General features: G+C 45.6%; 1 pseudogene; it reads left to right on the top strand.

Moving 5' to 3' along the window:
• Positions 1-4,736: 4,736 nt before the first annotated feature.
• LOC148791960 (uncharacterized) lies at positions 4,737-15,508 on the top strand (annotated as a pseudogene).
• Positions 15,509-15,614: the final 106 nt, after the last annotated feature.

Here is a 15,614-nt window from a genome sequence, read left to right as displayed (position 1 = left end):
TTCTCCAAGGGCGGAGCTAGGTATATTGGTGGGGTCCTGGCCAGTTGGCCCCCCAAACTTTTTGTTAGTTAAAAATATAGTAAAGTGAGTCTTTAGTGCCTCCAAGATTTGATTATTTGAACTAAAATGTTAAGGATTACTCTCTAAAACTCCAACTCTCAAAATTTAAATTTTTTGTTTATTTATTCTTTAAAAAATATTTATAAATCCAAACCTTCTCACCCCATTTCTCTCCAAACCCTACATCTTCTATTCCCTATTTCATTTTCTTGATTAACTAACCCCCTAAAACAAAATTCCTGACTCCACCACTAGTATTTTCAAAAGAAAAAAAAAAAAACACTAAAGTAATACTACAAGCGGTTGAATTGATAGGATTATTACTGTCTTTTAATGAATAAACTTTTGATGAGATTACGCACTCTTTAATGTGTGAATTTGAAATTGAGTTGGATCATTATACTTTGAATATTTTGTTATTTAATTATTCTATTTTAAGTCTCTTAATTCAGCCATTTCAGCTGTTACCAAACAGCTCCTAACATACATTTTAGTTTTCTTGAATTGGGAAGCAAGTCAAACAGAGTTGGGATCTACCGATAACAGGACGCTGGCTACATGCAGGACCTAGCTGCACATTGGAAACATTTTTTGTGCATATTATTGTCATTCATGGAGAGCTGTTCCTGATGTACGGTTTGTGGCATCTTGTGCACAGGATGTGGCACAGCATTTTGTATGGTAAACAGATTTGAACTCAGTCAAACAACCCAATTTGAGAGCTAGAGTAGGATCACCTCCACGCACCACGCAACATTTTTTTCTGAATTGAATTTTGCAAATTTTTGAAAAATACAGAATATAATAGGAAGACTGAAGAGCAATATATCCATCTCCATACTATAATATGTAGTATAAAGGGTGATCCAAGTTCAATCTATTTATAATCGGATCTCCTTCCAGCAAAAAAACTGTTTCAACAACACATGTCATATATGATGATGGATCCCAATCTTATGGTAGATTCGCCTTCATCGCATCCCATTATATTTAAATGTACATGCATGAATATGCTTACGAAACCAATATAAATCTCATTAAAATTTAATTGATTTCTCTCTCTCTCTTTTTATTTTTGATCATTTTTTGGATAGGCAAGAAATTGAGTATCAAGCCACTATCCATGATACTTATCAATATATACAATACATTACTGATGTTGTAGACCAGCACAGTTGGAATTGCATGCATACATTAATCCAACTCATACCATATATATACCAACCTTTTAAAAATCCAATAAGCTATATACCATGTACCAATTGTATATATTGATGTTTTGAACTTGCATGCAGCTGGTACATTACTTAACATTGTTCACTTTACAATATTGATACTTTGAGGACTGTTTCTATGTGCTACCATGTGAGGACTTAATGCGAATTATGTGCTTTATTTCGAATTTAATGCGACTTAAAACTACAAGTTGTTTGTTTTTAAAAAAAAGTAATAAACCGTGTTCCAATCATATGAAATCGTTTATTTAAGGTTATGTTTGGGAATACTTAAAAATAACTACTTATTTGGGCTGGGATCACACCATTAAGCACTTATTGGTGTTTGGGAAATAAGTCCAAAATAAGTGTTTATTTTAAAAATAAGCGCTTATTTTTTAAGTCCAAATTTCTAGCTTTTTCTTAAGTGCTTATACAATAAGCACTTATTCAATTTTTTCTTCCAAAACTATCCCTAGTTGAATTTTAAAATACCACTTATAAAATTATCCATAGTTGAATTTTATAAAAGTACTTCCATAAAAGTGTTTTTATAAAAGTACTTTTGAAAAATAATTTTATAGAAGTGCTCTTATTAAATTTCTTTCATAAAAGTACTTTCCTAAAAGTGCTTTCTTAAAAGTACTTTTATAAAAGTGCTTTCACAAAAGTACTTTTATAAGTGCTTTCACAAAAGTACTTTTATAAAAGTGCTTTCATAAAAGTGTTTTTATAAAAATAATTTAATAAAAATACTTTCATAAGGGTATATTTTAAAATTTTGAAAAAAAATGAAGGACAAAATAGTCACAAATGCTTATTTAAGTGTTTATTGGAGAAAAAGTCTACCAAACACCCAATATGAAACAAGTGCTTATTTTTTAAAACAAGTACTTGAAGACATTGGGTACCAAATAAAAATAAGTGCTTAGCACTCCCAAAGCATGGCCTAAATCCTATTGTGCCTTTCCATGTTCAATATCCTATCCATCTCTAAATTATGGATGCTTATATCCTTTTCACCCAGGGCCTTTTTTGTTGGTTTCTATCTCTTCTAGCTCCTTCAACTTGTAAAAAATACCTTTTTTTTTTCGAACAAAAACTGATTTTCTATAAACATTAGCAAGCCATTTTTTTCTTTTTCTTTTTTTTTTTTCATTAGCAAGCCACCTTAATAATCATTTTATCACCTATTGGAGATACTCTCGGGTTCCTTTGTTCAAACCTTTTGATATTCTGTCAAGGCTCTTTTCCATACAATATAGCTAGCACTACAACTATTTTATAAAATTTTCTTTTTTAGCCAAAGTGATATTTTTCCTTATTACATGATGCACCACTCTCTATTTTGTTATGAATTATTAACACGAAGATGATGGAAGAAGTCACATTGAATTATCTCTTAGTCTCCAATCCTATATACCCTAGTTTGTACTCCTATTATTATTATTATTATTGTTAAAATTTTCAGTCCATTCTGTTTTAGTCCTACTTATTGCCTTGCGCTCAATTCCCATAGACAACAAAAAGCTGGGGACTTTTGAATAAGGCTTTCATGCAAAACTTCTGGCTTTGTAAGGTGGGCCTCACATGGAAAGCCTAGAAACTATGTTTGGTGAAAACCCTAAAAAGCCCAAATATGCTTTCATTCAACCAAGAAACTTTAGTGAAGCTAGTTTTAGATACTCTAGACATCTAGCGAGGAGAGGCATTTACATTAGGACTGGCATGTCTTGGTCTTGTAAGGCCTTGTTCAGCATGTCATGGTCATCAAAGAGAGAGAGAGAGAGAGGTAAGCTCTTGAGAAGGGATCCTTTTTGCATCTAGGGCTGTGTCCCACTAACTGCACTTGAATTTTTCATGAAGTCATTTGTTACTACTGATCAGTCTAATCATCGTTGACACAACCAGTTGGACTATTTGGCCTAGAAACCATCCAGGCAACTGATCGGATCCCATTTCATCCAAGGTTTAAAGTATAAAAAACGTAAGGTGTCTCAGAAAGATAATTTTAAGAGACATATCGGGATACGCTTTGGATACATATAGATACGGATAAAAAATCAAGATACGCATAAATATGCTAAAAAATGCAAATAAATCCTAAAAAATATATTAGTAACGATAAATAAGTTATTTAAAAGTAAAAAATGTAATTTAATGGTCTATATAAATTTCGAGATATCAAGACACACTTAGTAACTATTGACAAATGATGGAATAACTAAAATGTTTATTGATATGCATTAGTTTTAAAATAATCAATATAATATATCTTAATATTTATTAATACACAAATTTTAATAATTAATTCTAACATTTATTCATAAGCATATACTAAGAAAAAGAGAAAATTTACTTAAAAATAAGAATGCATAAATTTATAGCAAGCAAATGGGAATGGCTTAGTGGTGATTGGTTTACCTCTAGTTCTTAAAGTCTAAAGGCTAGGGTTCGAACCTTGCTATTGCTAATTTGTAGTTTTATACTAACAAAACAAATTTAATGAGAAAGAGGGTTATTAATTAACGAAATTAATGAGAAGAAAATTTCAATTAGGCGCTAAAATTGAAATTCAAATTTAAAATTATGCATTAATTACAGAAGTAATTAACTAATTAATGAGAGAAAAATTCATTTAAATATAGGAGTAAATGTAAAATTAATGAGATAATTCGGCCTTAAATATAATTTAATGAAATTAATGAGAGAGAAGGGAACTTGTATCAGGCTGTATTTCGGATCGGCCAATACAGACCCGAAGCAATTCGATACAGGGCCTGAAACGGTCCAATACAGACCAAGACATACGAAAAGAAACACTACAGATAATTTCTATGCATTCCATGTATCGAACTTGTACTGGAACGATACATATCGGTTGATACAGTCCGATACTTTGCAAAATTTTGAAACTTGATTTCACCCTTTACCCATTTCTAGGCCAAAAACCCTTGATTTGGTCAGCGACCCATTGACTCAGGCAATTGAATCGCCGCCCTGAACAACAGTTTTAGGCTGTTTTTATTTTAATTATTTTTTATTTTTAATTGGAACAGGCCATTAGTTCAACTTGCTGCCCCAAAAACTGGTGGCCAAAGCGATTCTGTTTCCGGATCGGTTTTTAAAACATTAATATTGAGTATTGACTTCACGTGAAGTAAAAAAAGCAGAAAAAAGGAACGAGGGTTGATCGATGCGATCACTGTGGCTTTGGCCGTTTAGACTTGGAATGTGGAAGATCGAAGACCATAGAGTAAGTCACCCGAACTGGGACTATCCAATGGCATCTGGAACTTCATCAAGCTAAGTGAGAATTACATTTATCGCATTTGTTTTTGGATGCTGTTATATTTGGTGTTCTAGTGGTTGACTTCGCTGTACGGTGGTTCGATCCCTCAACATCCCGTTTGGGAATGCTTCAGCTTTGATTGAGCTACTTTCACTGGGCTGCTTCGCTAGATGGCTAGGGTTGCACAGGAGATGCTAATTACAAGATGGGTAGACTTCCTAAAAGATAATAGGCTCAAAACCAGAGCAACTCTAAAATGTGTATACTACCTCTTTAAATATCATGAAGACAAGGTAACATGAACCCATGCATTACCAACCAAAACCCCATTACTTCAATTAATCTAAACCTATGATACCATTTGGGACCAAGTTGCAGGAAAGCCTGCTGCTTAGTGAAGCAGTTCTACAGAGGCGAGAGGAACCAGATGCCCATGCAATTTTACCAGACACTTGCAAAATGCAAAAGGCTGTATTCCTTCTAGTATCTCTGCTCATAATAATTACTCCAACATCATGCAGAAAGCCCAAAATGTGCCGCAAAGTCTCTCCTCAATATCAACTTTGTGGTCAAGTTGGCGGAAGCTGGAAATCCCAACCATTTTCTGTTCAAACAAGGTGGAAAAGGTAATACGTCTTGTTGACTTTTTTCAATTCTTCCTAGTTTTACACTTCTACACACTGAAGCTTGTTCCAATGGTTTCTTCTCCTGCAGAGCCTTCAGATACCAGAACTTCAATGGCAGGAATGCTGGTAAAGATGCTATTTGATGAAAACATGGAAAAACTACATAATAAACAATTAATATCTACTCGAACTGCTCTTATCTATCCCTCCAGCATACTTATCTGCTTGATTGTCTTTTTTTTTTTTTTTTTTGGCAGAGGTAGTCCTCCAGCATGTTTACTGATGGTGTGCAATCCGGCCGGTCTTAGCTGTCAACGACCTTGCCTCTGAACTGAGCAGCAGGGAACCTGAAACGGAGAAGATGAGGAAGCTCCGGGGGAACCCGGTGTAAAGGCTCCGAAGCTCAAGTTAGAATCCTTCAAGGGCGAGATAAAACCAGATAGCGCAAAGTTTGCATACCATGTTCTTGGGGGGTAGAGAGCCTTTTATAACCACCTCGCGCACTCACTCCTAGGCTTCTGCCAGTTCGGGTGTTAGGGCAAAACCGCCACTACCCTTTTTGTCAGAGCCGTCTCTGTAACTGGAGATGGCGGTGGTAGGTGGCCGTTGAAGTGCGGCTGTCAAGCGTCAAATCCCAAGTCAGTCAGGTGCACCGCCCCTGGACACGGACTCCTTCGGTGTCAGGTATGGTGTTCTGGAGGCGAAGTGCTGGAGCGGTGTGCGAGGCGAAGTCTTGAGTTCGGATAGGGGAGTGTCCTGAACTGCCATGAGGCGGGCCAGTTCGGGTCACTGCTTTGTGTGGCTCGGGGTTAAAGGGAGAGTTTGGGCTCCTCATAGGGAGTTCGAGCTCTTAGTAGGGAGATCGGGCTCCTCGTAGGGAGTTCGGGCTCCTCGAAGGGAGTCCGGTCTCCTCGAGGGGAGTTCGGTCTCCTCGAGGGGAGTTCGGACTGCTGGTTTCTTCCCTTTGGTGTTTGCACCCTGGGTACGTTGCTTTAAGTGTCGAGCTACTTGTTTTTTGCCACGTGGCGTGATTGCGAGGTCGGGCCAAATCTTCCTTCATCAATTGCCCCCCACTCCTCGCGCTAAGGGTCTTGCCCTGGCGCAGGGAGTTCGCGAGGTGTCAGGTAGATTTGCCTTGACCTTTGGATCTTGGTTCTGATGGCGCGAGGTGCGTTGTCAGGGTTCCTTGGGTTTCTTCGAGCGTCCAAAAGGCGGGAAGCGTGCCGGCCTGCCTAGGTGCCGATAGATGTGACGACACACACTTTATTTCAAAATTTAAAAAAAGCGCGCCACTTGGGAGGCACGATAGCAGGCGTCTTTTCAAATTTGAAAAAACGTGCCACTACCGCTTTTATTGAGGAGACGTGCGCTGGCGTTCCGTCAGATTCGAAAAGACGTGCACCGGCGCCCTGTCAGTTTCAGAAAGACGTGCGCCAATCACGTCTCGGTCTCAGGGGACGCACAGTCGGTGCGGCTCTGGGCCGTCGGATTGGCTTTGATCTAAGCCGTTGCTTTTCGACCACTGAGTATAAATAGCGGGGGGGACCCTAGTCACTATCACTTCTGTGTCTCTTGAGGTCGCGTTCGAGTTTCAGCTCGCATCCAGTTCGCATCCAGTTCTGCTCGTCCGAGCTCCTGTGGTCTACAGCCTTTTTCCATGTGAGTACTTTCCTGGATCCCATCTCACTCCCCGATGTCTAGCTTGGATAGCTCAGATAGTCCTCCCAGCGGGTCTGATGCAGGTTCTACGAACCGAGTTGCATCCCCTGACAGCCCTAGCGAGCCGGAGGTAGAGCTCGAGGAAGAGTTCGAACTCGTAGGCCGAGGCGCTTCAGGCAATTTGGCGTCCACCTCTCGTCGGGGTCGGATGTTAGACAAGTTTGATCATTCGACCATGACGCCCGAGGGGCTTCAATCCCTCATTACCTACTATAACTTGCCTGGGGAATACGCCTATTTCATACCTTCGGGTAGCTTTCCTTGGGAACACAGTCCTGATGAGATCGTGATATTCTGGGAGCAGCTCGCCGCGGGGCTGCGATTGCCTTTTCATCCCCTCCTTGTCGAAGTCTTGAACCACTTCGGCGTGACGGTCGGCCAACTTCACCCGAACTCCATTCGAAATTTGGTGGAGACAATCTCCTTATTTTGCGAAGAGAGCTTTCCTTTGGACTTGGAGATTTTTTCTTCAATCTTGATGCTTAAGAAACAAGCGGGTCCCCTCCCCGGGCGTAGGCGGGCATACTACCTGTCTCCTCGCCCGGGCTTTAAGCTTTTACATGAACTCCCCAACAAGGTCCCAGCATGGAAGCGAGACTATTTCGGGGTGCGAAGTGTGTTGGGGTGGCCGTTTCAGACCGGGTGGGGGATGACCGCTCCTGACTCCGGGGTCACGCTTGACAAAGAGACGGCGAAGGGCCTCCGGCAATGGGCGCGGCTTGGGATGAAGTGTCAACAGTATCTGACGGAGGCCAAGCTCATTGCAGCCGGCCTGAGCTTGGGTAGGTTCTTTACTTAGAGATTCTGTCTTGCTATTTTTCTTGCTTTTTACTGATGGCGAACTTCTTTTCGCAGGTGTGATGGATTCTCGAGGGACCCGGGGTGGGCACTTGTTTCAAGGCATGAAGAGGAGAAAGCGGGTTGCCAAGCAAACTCGTGCCAAGATGCCCCGGGATGTGGAGCCCGAGGTTCCAGACTATCTGCCAGAAGATATGCCCAGGGGGCCCGAGATGGTTCCTCCAATGCAGGAGCCGGTAGGGGCCCTTATGCTGAGACTACTTACATAGGGGCTCCTACATACTCCGGGTCTGCTCATACGCGAGCTGGGCCTTTGAGCTCGGGGGCCCCGGGGGATTTCAGGAGTGTGCTGTCGCCGACCCATGCTCTTCAAAAGAGTAAGGAGGCTATTTTCCCCAAGGAAGTCGCGGCGTGGACTGATCTCCCTCTGCATCAAGTGGCCTGTCGTGCCGTTACCCATGCCATGGTGGTATGCGTTCTCCCTTTTTTAGAGCTCTTTAGCTTTCGTTTTGTTGGTTCTTTTGATCACTCGGTTCCTTTTGGTAGGTGAATTCTTCTATTCACGCCTTGGCGGCACAGATGGAGAGGAGCTCGTGGCAGGCACAAGCTGCCGAAGAGGCTCGTCGCTGCCGAGGAGGCGGCTCGTGTTTCCCGGATCAGGCAGGCGAGGTCTCAGAGAGATGCCGAGGCCATGGGAGTGGTGGTGAAACACATGGCAGATTTGAGGCTGGATCTGCAACATCAGGTCGAGTACCTTCAGGAGGACATCAGGGAGAGGACGCAGATCTTTTCTCAAGGTATTGAAGATGCCAAGAAGAAGGCTGTCGATGAGTACATTGCTTCGCCGGGCTTTGATGATCTGATGGTGGATTCATACAGGAGGGGTTTTAAACTAAGCCAGTGGATGATCCGGAATACGTACCCCGAGCTCGATATTAGCGCCATATCCACTTCGCGCATAACTCAGGAGATGGCCAATGCTGCTGACGGTGAGCCAGACTCCGAGGGCGAGGCGGGGCCTTCGGGTATTGTTGAAGTGCCTTATGATATTGAAGAAATAGCTCCGGGCTTGTAATTTTTTTTTTAAATGTACTACCTTACTTTTGAAATGGAATGACTTTTGGTTAAGTGTTGGTTGTTCTTTCTCCCGAACTGAGCATATTTTGCCGAACTGATCATACGTTCGATTTGTTTTCTGTCTGGGCTACCGCACTCGCGCGGCCTGTTTTGGTGGTGATTTTATCCACTTTGCTTGGTGGTCTATAGGTAGTATCGCCTTAGGTTGACGATGTTCCATGCTCGGGGTACTTGCTTACCCTCTAAGGTTTCGAGCTCGTATGCCCCCCCGAGTGCTTTCTTTACTCTGTAGGGTCCTTCCCAATTCAGTCCAAGTTTTCCCACGCCGGGTTCGGGTACCATGATCTTACGGAGAACCAGGTCGCCGACGCGGAAGCTCCTCTTCTTTACTCTGGTGTTATAGTACCCAACTACCTTTTGCTGGTAGGCCACAGTTTGGATGTGCGCGAGGTCTCTTACCTCATCCAGTAGGTCAAGGTTGGTGCGTAACTCGTCTCCGTTTGTCTGCTCGTCGTATGCTTCTAGTCGCAGTGTAGGTACTTCAATTTCCGCCGGAATTACCGCTTCGGTGCCGTAGGTGAGGCTAAAGGGGGTCTCTCCTGTAGTGGTTTTTTCCGTGGTTCGGTGAGCCCACAAGACACTTGGTAGCTCGTCCGCCCACAACCCTTTAGCTCGGTCTAGTCGTGCTTTCAGTCCGCGGAGGATGGCTCTATTCACTACTTCTGTTTGACCGTTTGCCTGCGGGTGTGCAACCGATGTGAAGTTCTGACGAATTCCCATACTTTGGCACCATTCTTGGAACTTGATATCCTCGAACTGTTTGCCGTTGTCGGAGATCAGTACCCAAGGTAGCCCGAAGCGACATACTATGTTCTTCCAAAAGAAGTTATGTATGTTTCGGGCTGTAACTGTTGCCAAGGATTCAACTTCTATCCACTTTGAGAAGTAATCTACTGCCACCACTAGGAACTTTCTCCCACCTGTTGCTGGCGCGAATGGCCCCAGAAGGTCGATGCCCCATTGTGCAAAAGGCCATGGACCGGTGAGGTACTTGAGGTCGCCAGCAGGCTGATGGTGGATATTGGCATGCTTCTAACACTTGTCGCATTTTCTGACGAGCTCGACGGCCTCTGCCTTCATCGTTGGCCAGTAGTATCCTTGTCGAAGTGCCTTCATGCTAAATTGACGCAGGATTTGGAAGACAGAATCTAAGTCTTGTATTAATTCTTGTGAAAACTGTGTCTTGACGACCATGTCGTCTACATAACATTCTATCTTCGTGCCAATTAAGGGCCGAAACAGCCTATTTACAAGTCTTTGGAAGGTTGCCCCAGCATTTTTTAATCCGAAGGGCATGACCTTGTAGCAGTACAGGCCGAACTCGGTTATGAAGCTGGTTTTTTCCTCATCGGACTGGTCCATCCTGATTTGGTTGTAGCCTGAGTAGGCGTCTAGGAAGCTTAGCAACTCATGTCCCGAGGTCGCGTCCACTAGGCGGTCAATCCTGGGGAGGGGGAAGCAATATTTCGGGCAAGCCCGGTTCAGGTCGGTGTAGTCGATGCACATGCGCCACTTGCCGTTTGCCTTTTTCACCAGCACTGGGTTGGCTACCCAGCTCGGGTAATGGACTTCCCTTATGAAGTCTGCTGCGAGGAGCTTCTCGACCGCCCTCCAATGCTCTGGGGCTAAGTTGCGTTTCTTCTGTCTAACGGGTCTGACTATAGGGTTAGTATGAAGTAAAAAACTCACCAGTTCGGTTCGTAGGGGTTCCTCGACGGAAGCACCGATCTGTAGTGTGCGAGCTGGGTCTGTAGCCGAAGTCGGGACTGCGACCGTTTCCTCTGTGGGCGAAGCTCGTTCCTCGCCTTGCTCCGCAGGCCGCTCCAGTTCGAGGTCGTCGGCCACCTTGGTTTTTCCCTTTAGGGCGACAACATAACACTTTCGGGACTCGAGCTGGTCGCCACGCGCTACCCCCACACCGAAGTCTGTAGGGAACTTCATGGCCAAATAGTAGGTGGAGACCACCGCCCGCAGGATATGTGTGATTGGCCGCCCTATTATGGCATTGTATGGGGAGGGGGTCGCGACCACCAGGAAATCATGGTTGAGTCTGACCGCACAAGGCCATGTGCTGACTTCCACAGGTACTGTTATTTTTCCGAGGGGCCTGACTTCCTCTCCGCTGAAACCCACCAGAGGAGTGTTCGCGGGCTTCAACTCGCTACTCTGTAACTGTAGCTGGTCAAATGCTGATTTGAAGAGAATGTCCGCTGAGTTGCCCGAATCTACGAGTACGCGTCTGACCTCGAAGTCGCTGATCCTTAGTTTAATGACGAGCGCGTCATCGTGGGGGTAGTGGACCCCTCGCGCATCGTCTTCCGTGAAGAAGATTGGTTCTTCGGTCTTCGGTCTTTTTGGGGGGTTCCGTTCCTCGAGGGCCGCTTCGCGAACTGAAGTCCGGGCTGCTGCCGAGGTGCACCCTGCTACCACTGAACCTCCCACAATTACATGGATGGTTCCATGAACTGGCCTCTCTTCCGGAGGCTGTCGCTGCAACGGTTCAGCAGGTCTGCTGCTAGATTCGGGGGCATCCTTTTCGTGCTCCCCTCTATCTCGTCCCGGAGATTATTACACTGTTCGGTACTATGACCGTGGTCTCTATGGAAACTACAATACAAATTCTTATTTCTCTCGTTCGGATTTCCCTTTAGGCGAGGTGGCCACTTAACGTATGGGGCGTCCTTGATTGTCATTAAGATCTCGGTCCGCCTCGCGTTTAACGGCGTGTAATCCGTCCGAATTGCTAGGGGAGCCCGGAACGACTGGTTCGACTTCGGCTCCCGGGTCGGGTTTTTTCTGTCGACTGGGTTGGAGGGCTCGCCTTCCCTCTTTCTTTTCTCATTCCCGCTTTCGGTTCGTTGGTTGATTTCTTCCTCTGTCCTCATGAACTTGTCCGCGAGCTTGAGGAATTCGGCCACGGTTGCGGGCTGGTTAGCTACCATGTGCCACTTGAACTCTTTGTGCGTTACTCCTCTCTTGGCTACCGCGAGCTGCACCACGGGGTCTAACCGCGGTATCTGTAAGCATGCTTCATTGAATCGCTTGATGTAGCCCCGGATGGATTCTCCTTCCCTCTGGACTACTCCGAATATGCTTTCCTCTGTTTTGGGGCACCGTTTGCTGGTGACAAAGTGTGCAGTGAAGACCTGCACGAACTGGGCCCAGCATTTTATCGACCCAGGGGCCAGGTTCCTGTACCAAGTGCGGGCTACCCCCCTGAAGGTGGTGGTGAAGGCCACGCACATGCACGATTCACTGGCCCTAGCGAGGTGCATTTGGGACTGGAAAGCGTCAATGTGGTCGTTGGGGTCGAAGGACCCATCATACTTGTCCAAAGGTGGGAGCTTGAAATCCCTGGGCAAGGGGACCGCCAGGAGTTCTGATGCGAGGGGGGAAGAAACTGAGAGAATCGGGGCAGCTCCTACCTCGTCCGAGCTCGTCTCTTCCTTGCCTCTGAGCTCTGACAGGACACGGGTGGCAATTCGACGACTTTGCCGGCGCCTTCGTTGTTGAGTGGGCCTGGTACTGGCGCTGCTGGCCTCTGTGTTGCCAAGCTCGATGGGCCCGGAATGCTGGTAGTCTGCTGCTAGGGCGCCGAATCGGTTTTCCGTGAGCGGGAACTCGAGCTTGGAGCGTCGAGGTGCCGATCTTGCGGGCGAGGTTCCTGACCCGCCTGCGAGCTGCGAGGCGGGGATGATTTTTCTCTCTTCGGCCTGGGGACGAGGCCTGGCTGTTAGGGGGGTTTTGGGGCTGGGAGGCCCTTCCTTGGTGGGGGCGTCCATCCTGTAGGGAGGCCTTAACCGGCCTCGGAGCAGGGTGCCGAGGTGGAAGTGGTGGTTGGTTCAGCGGCAGTTGGGGGAACTGCTGTTGATAGTGATACTAGGAGATGTTGTGCAGTACTTGGTGCTGATGAAGCTGGTGTTGCTGGAACTGTTGCATTTGGGCTTGGATTGCCCGCATGCACTGCATCAGGTCGTCCAACCGGTTTTGGTTGGCTGCCAGGGGGACGACAGTTGGTTCAGTGAAGGTTGTCTCAATAGGGGGAGGAAAGGGGATGCTCATGGCAGGAAGGTTTACGGGCGCCACTGCTTGTGGCGCATTCAAGTTGGGGATCCCATCCACCGAGAGGGGGATGGTGAACTGTCCAACGCACACCACAGGGACTTGAAGTTGTTCCCCGGTGGTGTTTGTCTCCGTGCCACGTCCGGCGTTGCTAGAAGAAGCCATGAGTGTTGGGTTTTTTTTTGAAGGAAAGAGGTTATGAGAGTTTGGAGGGAGGCTTTTTGAAGCGTTCTCACAGACGACGCCAATTGATGGTGCGCAATCCGGCCGGTCTTAGCTGTCAACAACCTTGCCTCTGAACTGAGCAACAGGGAACCTGAAATGGAGAAGATGAGGAAGCTCCGGGGGGAACCCGGTGTAAAGGTTCCGAAGCTCAAGTTAGAATCCTTCAAGGGCGAGATAAAATCAGATAGCGCAAAGTTTGCATACTATGTTCTTGGGGGGTAGAGAGCCTTTTATAACCACCTCGCGCATTCACTCCTAGGCTTCTGCCAGGTCGGGTACGATTACTTCCGTGCTTCTGCCAGTTCGGGTGTCATCACCTCTGCTGGGGCAAAACCGCCACTGCCCTTTTTGTCGGAGCCGTCTCTGTAACTGGAGATGGCGGTGGCAGGTAGCCGTTGAAGTGCGGCTGTCAAGCGTCAGATCCCAAGTCAGTCAGGTGCGCCGCCCCTGGACACGGACTCCTTCGGTGTCAGGTATGGTGTTCTAGAGGCAAAGTGCCGGAGCGGTGTGCGAGGCGAAGTCTTGAGTTCGGATAGGGGAGTGTCCCGAACTGCCATGAGGCGGGCCAGTTCGGGTCACTGCTTTGTGTGGCTCGGGGTTAAAGGGAGAGTTCGGGCTCCTCGTAGGGAGTTCGAGCTCTTAGTAGGGAGGTCGGGCTCCTCGTAGGGAGGTCGGGCTCCTCGAAGGGAGTTCGGTCTCCTCGAGGGGAGTTCGGACTGCTGGTTTCTTCCCTTTGGTGTTTGCACCCTGGGTACGTTGCTTTAAGTGCCGAGCTACTTGTTTTTTGCCACGTGGCGTGATTGCGAGGTCGGGCCAAATCTTCCTTCATCACTTACCTCATTTATAAGGTCTACCACAGTGGAAACAGGAAGCAATGGAAATCTTCACTTAGCTGATCAAAGCAGAATAATGGCTGTAACCCTGTTAAAGATGCTATTTGATGAAAACAGCATGAAAAAAACTCAATAATAAACAATTTGCATCTACTCAAGATGCTTTTATCCAACCCCGCAAGATGCTTATCTGCTTGGTGGTGTATCAATAATCTATTGACCTTTCTGAAGATGGTAAACACAGTGGAGTGACACAGAAAGCAATGGAAATCTTCACTTTGCTGATCAAAGCAAGTCAGCTCTCCAATTTCTAGAAAGATCCAGGCCTGAAGAAGCTTCAATCCCATTATAGCACCAGTCTCTTCTTGCAACTGGCAACCACTTCCAATTCTCAAACCACGGTTCAGTTCTTACAACTGCTGGTTGTCTTCGGATAAACATCCAAGATGGCTCAAAACCTGATACAATTGGATAATGGTGAAGTGCCACACTTTTTTCTTTCCTCAATTGCAGCCAGTCTGACGTAACACAAGACCCACAAAGCTTATATACTGGCATTTCAAAAGACCATCCTACTGGAATTCCACAATTCCTGGTAAAGGAGTATGCAATCAACACCCTAGTAGCCATTCTCACCAGTTCACCACAGGTTATAAAGATCGACTGCTAATCATTAACCTCCTTCCTACTAAGGATATCATCATTGATGAGATGCTCTGCAAACCTTATGCTCTAAAAGCCACTCAAGAAATGACCAGCACTGCCAACAATGAGGATGGCACAATTAAGGCACCAGTTGACCAGGTCCCTACACAGAACCTACCAAGCCTGAGATTCAGATGCAAGTAAGCCAGCTTGAACTATAACCAGTATTGGTACCTCTCACCTCTAAGCCTAAGGGCAACTCAATCACTAACAGACTTCAATTATACTTGCTCATCTATGGCAACCAACCAACCTGTCGATCAATGATGCTCCCGTCATGGCTAAACAGGAAAGGACATTCATGCTAATGCTATGAGTAACTGATGTTTTTAGTGGTGCTTAGTCTTAGCACTACAGAATAGCCTATGCTACATCCATGGTTTTACCTGTTTTGGCTACTAAAGACGTGATGCAGTAACAATTGGTGTAAAAACTGACACAGTGGTGCAGTAGAGGCAGCTCTAATGACAACCACGATCTTTCTACAGTACAAACACATGCAGATGCTGCCTTAGTGGATGGCCAAAAGCTGGTGACAATTCTAGATGTGCTTGAGAAGGTTTTCCTTATCTGCATAAGAAAAAGCATTCGACCTGTTCGAGTATATTTTAGAGCATAATGAGATCACATATCCAATACCCCAGAGGTCCACAAGCATCCTTGTCCACCTTCTATCTGACAACAAACTCAAGAAGAAAGCTGCTTTGGTGCTCAGACAGATGAATCTCATCCCAGAACAATCCTCCTACTTCTTAACTGGTTGTACTTGGTAAAGGAAAAAAGATCATGACAATTATTGATTTAAGAGACTAGGACATGACAAGGGTTCCTAGAAAGCATCCAATTGACACTGCCCAAAATTTGAAGGCTGTTATAATTATCTGAATTCTTCCTACCTCTAAAATATTAGGTCTGTATCCAGTCCACCCCTCCCAAGACCCCA

The sequence above is a fragment of the Nelumbo nucifera genome, chromosome 4 (genome assembly GCF_055504915.1).
Source record: "Nelumbo nucifera cultivar China Antique chromosome 4, China Antique-T2T, whole genome shotgun sequence".
NCBI classification, from domain to species: domain Eukaryota; kingdom Viridiplantae; phylum Streptophyta; class Magnoliopsida; order Proteales; family Nelumbonaceae; genus Nelumbo; species Nelumbo nucifera.
The sequence above is the reverse complement of the archived record's forward strand: the minus strand, read 5'-3'. Positions and strand labels throughout refer to the sequence as shown.